The 9,771-nt window shown below is 29.7% G+C and overlaps 1 non-coding gene across 1 annotated transcript; it reads left to right on the top strand.

The window, feature by feature from the left end:
• Positions 1-1,141: 1,141 nt before the first annotated feature.
• TRNAD-GUC (transfer RNA aspartic acid (anticodon GUC)) lies at positions 1,142-1,213 on the top strand. The gene has a single exon. It is a non-coding gene; the product is annotated as a tRNA-Asp (tRNA).
• Positions 1,214-9,771: the final 8,558 nt, after the last annotated feature.

Raw genomic sequence — 9,771 nt, forward strand, 5'->3', positions numbered from 1 at the left:
TGTTCTGACTAAGGCTATCAAGACTGAACACTTTATCCAACTGAGGGATGAAATTGATGTTGTTAATTTTTATTAGGTGAAAATAAATTAAGGGATGTTGTTAGATTGTAATTCATTTATCAGTTGCATTTGATTTTAATTTAGCTTGTATTTGAATTTACATTTTGTTTTAAGTAGTATATACAACCAAATGTGATTTTAACTTTAATAGTGTAATATCTTTTCATAAAAGAGTTTTCAATTCTAGTAAAAGTTTATTAGAAACTTTTCTCTCTCTGTTCTCTCTCTTCCATCTTCATCATCTTCATCTTCTTTCTCTTATGCATCAACAAATTTGTGGTTGTAGTATATCAATTTGTAACATCCCACAAAATTAATTATTAAAGACTAATTGTTTTTTTATTGAAAAAAAATTATTCAAGTCATACTTCAAACATATATAAAACTACTTAATTCCCCGATACTAGAAATACTAGTAATTTCCTATTGTTAATTATTCTCTATGTGAGTTTTGATAATAATAAAAATTAGTTAAAATTATAACAAAATTATTATATAGATATTATGAAAAAATAAAGAAGATGCTTTTCGACTTCGTAATATATATTTAGCTAGCAATTTTAAGAAAGAAAATAATATGATTTATTTTGTAAGAAAATATTTTCTAAATAATATCTGGTGAGATGTTAAATTTAGAAGTTCATTTTCATAAGTTATACTCTAAATAAAGAGATTAATTACTATACACTGTCAGTGTAAAAAGTTTTACACCGTCGATTCATCACCATCATCCGTTTGTATTACTTTATAGATTTTTAAAATAAAAGTCAAACTTCTTTTAATATCCAACGTCTATGATTAACTGACAGTGTAAAATCCTTTTACACTGTCAGTGTATTTCAATTAAACTCCTAAATAAATTATTGAAATGTAAATAGATTAAAAATTTATATGAAACATTTAAAATACTATATAAAAATAAATAAATAAATGAAATGCTATTGGTCTCAATCAAGAAGCAAATTTTTATAAAAAAAAAAATCAGAAAAAAGAGCACATAATAAAAAGCACATGCCAATGTTATAAGGGTATGAGATGGAATGCTATTGGTTTGTGTATTAATAAAGACAAACAACAAGTAGTCGTTGTAGTATAGTGGTGAGTATTTCCGCCTGTCACGCGGGTGACCCGGGTTCGATCCCCGGCAACGGCGCATTTTATTCCGTTTTTGATCATTTCGTTTTACACCCATACTGGACCGGATTTTAATTAATTCTGGGCGCAATTAACTCTTTCATTTGATAAAAATAAACCACAACATACTCGTTGCCCCCATACTAAACACACTATACCCCTGCAACTTCTTTATATAATAGTACCTATTTAGATCGGATATATAATATATTGATTGATTAATTAATTTAAAACCTTAAAAACCAAATTTAAAAACTTCATGAATACCACAAACACATCAATTCATAGATTTAGTGTAACATTAAGAACTTTGGAAAATCTAGTTAGACAATCATCAAAGATTGTGAATACTAAGATTTACTTGTAAAAGTACCTTTTTAAATACATTAAAATCGGTAAACGTGTTGTCTCGCTAAATAAAAAATAGGTGATAATTTTGTATTAATTTTAATTTTTTAAATTAATTTATTCACTAGACAATTTATAATTAATAAAATAATTTTTTTAAGTCGGATAATTGACTAACCGATTTAATAAAACAATTTGTAAGTTCATCAATGACATAATCTAAGAGATGTTTTATTTTTAAAATTAATATTATTTTAATGAAAATCCAAATTTCTTTATTACAAAATATTATAAAATATCTTTAAAATATTTTTTAAATATTATTTATTTTTTTAGAATATTATAAGATTTATTTGTTTAGAATATTATTTTTTTTTCTTTTATATGAATTTTTCTTGTTTATACCGCTTTGACTTTGTTTTATGGTGTATTTCCTACCTATTTAAAAACTCATATTTATGATTTATATTTGGATATATTTGCCAAACATTTAACTTGGTTTTTTTAAATCTAATTTTTACTAGCATTTTCTACCTATTTAAAAACTTGTTTTAATTGGATTTAGATTTTTTCCAATTATAAAATATGGAGACGGATCAATTAATGTGAACATTAGTATTCAGCCGAACTCGTCCTGGAATCCGTTCCGTTTATTTCATTATGTACTTTATTATTTTAGTTTTGATCATTTATAATATTAAAAATATGGTTAATATTTTTATATTTTATTTTATATTTATTATTTAAAATGTTTGAAATGTATGGATAAAGTTTTTGAGATTTTTTTATTTTATTATTTGTAATGTAATTTGATTTTGGAAAAATTAAATATTTTTATTAAAAATTAATTTTACTAAATAAATGGTGGCGAGCGAGGATACCTGGACCCAATTTGAACCCGTTTGAAATGAGTTTGAGTTTTAATTCTCATCCCCTATTGGGAATTGGGGCGGGAAACGAATATTATTTTAGGATTTATGGGAGGTAAATACCGTCCCTGACCGACCTAGTTATCATGCCTAATTTCTACTTTGATGGATTTCTTTCACTATCTCTGCTTTTGCTTACTACATTAACTTTATTCTGATGTGTCCATTTATCGATGAGTTAGATTGACCTCTAAAATTAGAATGTAATACCTATTAAAATAAAATAACATAACATAACAAACATATTAGAATTTGATGTAGGAAGGTTGTCCACTCGTATCGAAAATAAAGTTGCGCGTTGAAAATGATTGACAGAAATTGTGCAAGTTTGGTGTCCGATATCATAATGACTATTGCTATACCTTTGGTGTACACCAGGATTTATACTAGTTCGCCGCACCCGTCCTTGTTTTACGCCGACTTTAGTCTTTAAAGGTTGCCCATTAAAAATTTGTTGGTATTCTAATATTATTTATGAGAAAATTATACGAGTTTAGTACAATCACAATATCCAAATTAACGTGGAAAATATTAAAAATCATCTTTATGGATCTTTTACTTGTACACAATCTACGAACTGATCTCTTTGTGAAACCTTCACGCGAAATCATGTTTAATCTATGAACACCAACAATCTGCTTTGAAGTCTTTATTCTACAATGATCTTTACTCGATCCTACTGGTATCTTGAGCGTTTGTGTAACACCCTAAACCTAAAACACTTAATTTATAAAACATGCGAAAGAAAATACTCAAAAGGGTGCCACATTTCTCAACATAACATCCTTAAATCACAATAGCATCGAAAAATAAATTTCACAACTCCAATTATCTCATGAATAGAAATGAATGTCACTTATTCATCAAATGGTTAATTCAACACCTTGCAAAAAAAAAAAAGGTATTCTCAACTCAGTGTCACACTATCAGAGTGACACACACAAAACTAAACAATGCAAAAAGATAAACAATGAAGATGAGAAATTATGTCATCCTTCAATACAAGTGTGAGATATTGAATCGAACTCTAGTATGGTTGAAGGGTAGCTTTTGGTTCGACAATTTGACAGAACCTTAGTATGCCGTCAAAGTCTGTTCACATGATGTAGTCGAAGTATGCTAGGATAGCATGTCGAATTTGTCTAGTTTGTTATGTCTAATTGTTTAAGTTAGCTTGTTCTTTAAGTTAACTTGTGTAATGGACCTGTGTGTAAAAGCACATTAGTTTAGTATGTTAATTTTCTTATAAATAACATACTAGGCTTTCACCATTGTATAATGCAAATTCTAATTATGATGAGAGATGTTATTTGTTATTATATAATACTTGTAATTTTGTTTCAAAAAGAAAGTAAAGAATAGTAGTTTATAACCAATTTAAGTGTGTCCTTATTGTTTTCTTCTTTTCTACCTTTGTGGGTTTCTTATTGATCAAGAAACCAATTATACTTTGTAATTATTGCATCGTTTTCACAACAAATTGATGCGGTGAGCATGTACAAGATGTCGTCAATAAAGCATGAGATTGAAAAGTTCATAGGAGTGAACGATTTTGGTCTGTGGCGCTTGAAGATGAAAGCCCTACCGGTTCAGCAGGTTTGTTTAGAAGCGTTGAAGAGAGTCGCAGCCACAGACGTTGCGTTAAAGGATAGAGAAAAAATGACTATGATAGAGAAAACCCACATCGACATCTTATTTATCCTTGGTAATAAGGTTCTTCAACAGGTTTTGAAGGATACGACGACGTCGAGTCTTTGAGAGAAACTCGAAAGTTTGTTCATTACCAAATATTGGTCAATTGCCTCTATCTGGAGAAAACTTTGTATTCATTCAAGATGAGTGAAGACAAAGTTCTGGATGAATAGTTGGATATGTTCAACAAGATGATTCTTGATCTTGAAAATATCAATGTAAAAATCGAGGATGAAGATCAAGCGCTGTTATTGTTGTGTGTTTTGTCCATAACACATGCTCACTTCAAAGAAACTCTCTTGTATGGAAAAGAGTCTCTGACATTTGAAGAAGTTCAATTAGTCTTGTACTCTAAGGATTTGAATAGACAAAATAAGCATAAGCCATCTTTGACTAGTGAAAGTTTGTTGGTTAAGGCGAAATTCACAAAGAGAGATGACAAGTTCGATAAGAATAAGGGTAAAAGTCAGCAAAAGTCTTATAGTGGTGATGCATCTGGTACTTGAAGTTATCAACAAACAACTCATTCATTCTATTTCCCTTCTCTATTTAAATAAAAATCCTATTTTTATTTTTATTAATTCTAATAATTCATTCAACTCTTAACAATTCTATTCACCGTCTTAATTTTAGTTAGTTTCTATTTTCCTCCCTAAAGCACAATTTTTCATTTTCGCTATTACTTTAACTAAATAAAAATTATAATAAAATCTACTAAAAACCCAATCATACTCAATAATACTAATAAAATCATTTAAGGCATTCTAAACTCAATAAAAAATAAAATAATCAAAACTAGGTTGTTACAATTGATATGTCCGGAGATCGAGAAGAACTCCTACCTTGTCTGCAGGATTCAATACATCACTACCAAGATGAACTTGGAGGAAGAACCTCCTTCTTTTCAACTGGGATTATCAAAACCATTCATACACCTTGCAAACCTTTGAAATCTTAGCCAAATATTCAAAGAAATGTTAAATTCAAAAACAAATTTCCTTAACAATCACAAATATCCAAAGATGAAATTCATATCCATTCAACAATGGAAAAATAATGAGGTAGAAGATGAAAGAAATTTATTTGTAAGTGTTCAAAAAATATTCAAAACTCTTTTGAAAATATGAGAGCAAGTGGTTTGTGAGTTTTCAAATCAATTATTGGAAGTGTATGTTTTCTAACACTGTGACATTTTTTTAGAGAAAATGATTTTTATATGTGTTGGAGATCTAGTATAAAAATGAATGAAAAGTGACGTTTGATTCAGATCATAAACAAAAATTGTGATTTTAGTTAAAAGGGAAAGTGATTTGAATCAAGATCTGAAACATATGAGTAACCCATTTGAGATTCGAGTCATGAAAACATATGATTCGAATCAAATGAGACAGTGACAAACCATATAATTGTTGTATTGCATGGTTTGAGTCAATTGTAAGATATGATACAAATCAAAAGGTGCTATGATTTGAATCAAGCACAGGTTGTGATTTGAACCACGACAGCTTCAAACACTTCATGCTGTCTCTGTTTCATTTTATTTGATTCATGGGATGTGTGATTCATATCACACCCCTAAAATCTCAATATTTTTCAAGTTTAAAGAGATTTTGAGATTATACCACTGTCATGAATTCAATCAATCTCAAATATATTTCTTAATCCCAAAACTCGACAAAGTGACTTAAATCATATTGCTTACAATATAATAAAACACTTTGATTTATGCAAGCTAAAATTACGGATCTAAAACTCAATTAAGAAATGCGCAATTGATGAGGAGACTCAATGATATAAAACTAAAACCAAAAACTTAAAAGACAAGCAACAAAACTATAACCCTTAAGGTAGTAGAGACATGCAACTTTAGTCTCCCCATTTTCGATGCTTGGCAAGCTTGCAATTGAAAATGATTTGACTTTAAGCAGAAGCAAAGTATGATCAATGTTTCCTCCATTTGCTTGTGCTCCACATTTCACAAGGAAGAACATCATAAAATGCATAAATCAAATCTAGACTCACATTACACCTTCTCCCCTTTGATAAGATAAAAAAGAGATAGATGCAAATGAGCCTAAACGCTAAATAAACAACAAAACAAATGATATTCTAGGGAAACAAATGAGTTGTACATAACTAAGAGGGATATAAAACATCAAAGAGTATAATATATGAATATAAATATGCTAAATGTAACAAAATACACAAATAGACATGTAACTACACGACAAAAACAACTACGTGAAGAAAACTTCTACGAATGGAATATTAAATAATGCTTGAACAAACACAATAATGCTCAAATGCGGATAATTAACAAATGTACTTAAAATGTTTTAAATGCAAAAATGAATGAATGAAATGAAGAATGTAAGAAGTAAACAAATAAATATGTATATAACAAAAATACAAAGAATGATATTACAATATATAAGAGTTGTAAAAACATATAAATAAGGTTGATTAAAATGTAGCTTGATACAAGAAAATGTTAGTGTACAACATAATACAATAGAAAATTAAACTAAATAGGAATCCAAATATATTTAAAACACGAAGAATCCAAGATTCCTAATTCCTTACGTATCTTGTGAAAAGTTTATGAGGATAACAGTTTTGTAAAAATATCATCTAACAGATTTTTCGTATCCACGTATTCAAAAATAACACACATTTTTCAACATGATCTTTAAGAAAATGATGCAGAATATATATATGTTTAGTACGTGAATCAAGTACATGATTGTTAGTGAGGCTTATGATGCTAGTGTTATCGCATTTGATTAGAATGTAACTGAGTTTTAAATTGTAATTCAACAATTGTTGATTTAGCTATAGAATTTCTACACAACAATTACTAGCAACTACGTATTCAGCCTTAGCGGTAGAAAGAGCAACACTCTGATGCTTCTTACTTGTGAAGATGTTAATCATCTATCTTAGCTTAGTTTTGATTAAGACAAACTCTTATCAAAGAAGCAAAAGTTCGAAGTCTAACTCAACCAAATGTCAAGAGTAAGCTATTGGATGTTTTAGATTAAATAAATTGAGCTTGATACTAAGATTCTTAATTGTAATTCATTATATATAAACTTTAGATGCTCATAAAACTCTCATTTATTCATATTTAAAGTTTCCAAGCATTCATACATCAAAACCACTTAATTCAATCATTTCTAAGCATATTTTTTAATATTTGTAGGATGGTAATCGGTTACACAAATCACGTAATTGGTTACAGGTTCATTCTGTTTGAATTTTTTTTAAATGTTTTGCACTTTTAAGTCAGGTAATCGGTTACCTGAATTAAGAAACTGGTTACATAATCGTTGTTGTTTAAATTTTGAAAATTATTCTTCACTTTTTAAATCAGGCGATCCTTTACCTGATTTATAAAATCAGTACATAATACAAAATTGTGTATTTTCATGAACCATTTTCATTCTAATGCATTGCAAACCTTCATTAATTATGTACAAACCTATACATATATTCATATAGGTTTCTTAGAGTGCATTTAAGGTTCAATATTTAAGATTTTCAAATTACCTATTTCATACAAATTTAATACAATTCAAATCAATTTTCTAAGTGTTCACTCATTTTCAAAATGTTGAAACTTTTTTAATAACTTTCAAATCATTCAAAAAAGTTTCATAGTATATTTTGAGCACTTAAGCCTTATATATTATTAAATTGTAACATAAAAAGGGAAGATCAATTTTCATCTTAAAATTTATTCAAGATTCAAATACTTAAGATTATTCAAAAAAGTGTATTGTAACTTAATCACCAAGGTTATGGTGATAAGTTATTTGTTGTAAAAAGTTCTTTGGATTTGTGTAATTCAAAGTCCACCACAGTGTTTGGTGTTTGTGAAAAAATTATTTTGATTCGGGGAGGTTCAAAGTCCACCGTAGGTTTGGTGTTTATATTAGAAGATTGTGAAATTCTAGTTAACAGACTATCGATGTCACACAGGATGTTATGACATCCGATTCTACGCAGACAGGAATGTAAACAATAAATAAATGTAAGTGCAGTAAATAACACAAGGAATTGTTTACCCAGTTCGGTGTCACACACACCTACGTCTGGGGGCTACCAAGCCAGGGAGGAAATCCACTATTAGCAGTATTAATTCAGGCCTTAAACCACCTGTTTAATCCTATCACTTAATACCTACCCAATGCAATTTCAATCTTAAACTAATACCAGAGTTCCTACTCACTCCCCCTCAATCACCTCAGTGATTACAAACTTTAATTAAGTTTAAAGATAATGGTGAAGTCACACTTCAAACAACTCTTTATTGTGCTTAACAGCTTTAATCAAGATACACAACACTCACGCTTAAAAGCTTAGAGTGACACAACTCTTACAACTCAATGAACACTTTAGTCCAATGCAATCATCTAGGTGATAATTGCTTGGCTCACAAGATACACCTAATACAAGACACACAAAAATACAGCAGTGAAGTATGATGGAACAATAAAATCTTCACGCCTAAAACCCCTAAGTTCTGAAATTAAGGTTAAGCAAGTTAACCTAATTTCCACATATTAGGGTGCTAACAAATAGGCTATTTGTTAGGTTCATTAATTGTAGCTCAGTTATTAGTTTCCTGGATTTTAGCTCAGCTGTTGGATCCCTAAAGAATAGCTTGAGAAAAATACTGAACAGAAAAACTAATCGTCATACACTTTAGCATATCCTGTCAAGAATGAATGTCACAACATTCAGTTTGACGTCCAGAACATAAACCATATGCTAAGTCTGTTATTTTCCTGAAAACAGACTGTACTAAATGTTGTACTGTAAAAGACCAACCAGTCTATACTTCAGTATCAGCTGACAGATATAAATGTCATAACATCCAGTTTGACATTTAGACAATGGGCCTTATGCCAGGTCTGTTATCCTCCTGAAAAACAGACTGAACTAAATACTGAACTGTAGCAGAAAAACCAACCTGCCTATTATTTAGTATATGTTGTCACTGATGAATGTCATAACATCCAGTTTGACATTCAGACAATAGGCCTTATGCCAGGTCTGTTATTCCCTTGATAAGCAGACTGAATTAAATACTGAGTTATAACAGACAACCAACTATTCTATACCTCAGTATCTGCTGTCAGGGATGAATGTCATAACATCTAGTTTGACATTCAGTAAATCCTGTATTAGCTAAACCTGCAGCATACTACTTAAGTATGTCATGACATCAGTCAAGACATCAAAGTACAGTTAGATGTTTTAACACAAAATGCAGCCAATCAAACATCTACAAACTCCCCCTTTGGCAAATTTTTGGCTAAAACAACTTGGCATCACAACAGAGTTCACAGCAGCGGAAAATACACATCTAGCAGGGAGATTAACCTAGCTAATACACTCAGAGCAGCAACACACATACAGAAACTTCACACATCAACACACATATAGAAGTTAAATAAAAACTTCTAATCAACAACACACATCAACACACTCACACTCATCACACATAGGAGTTGAACATAAAGCTGCAGCACAACCTCTGGATTAGAGGATCTTCAATATCTGTTTAAGCACATAGAAAATATTCTGTTGTCCTGAGCTTGTT

The sequence above is a fragment of the Lathyrus oleraceus genome, chromosome 5 (genome assembly GCF_024323335.1).
Source record: "Lathyrus oleraceus cultivar Zhongwan6 chromosome 5, CAAS_Psat_ZW6_1.0, whole genome shotgun sequence".
Taxonomy (NCBI): Eukaryota; Viridiplantae; Streptophyta; class Magnoliopsida; order Fabales; family Fabaceae; genus Lathyrus; species Lathyrus oleraceus.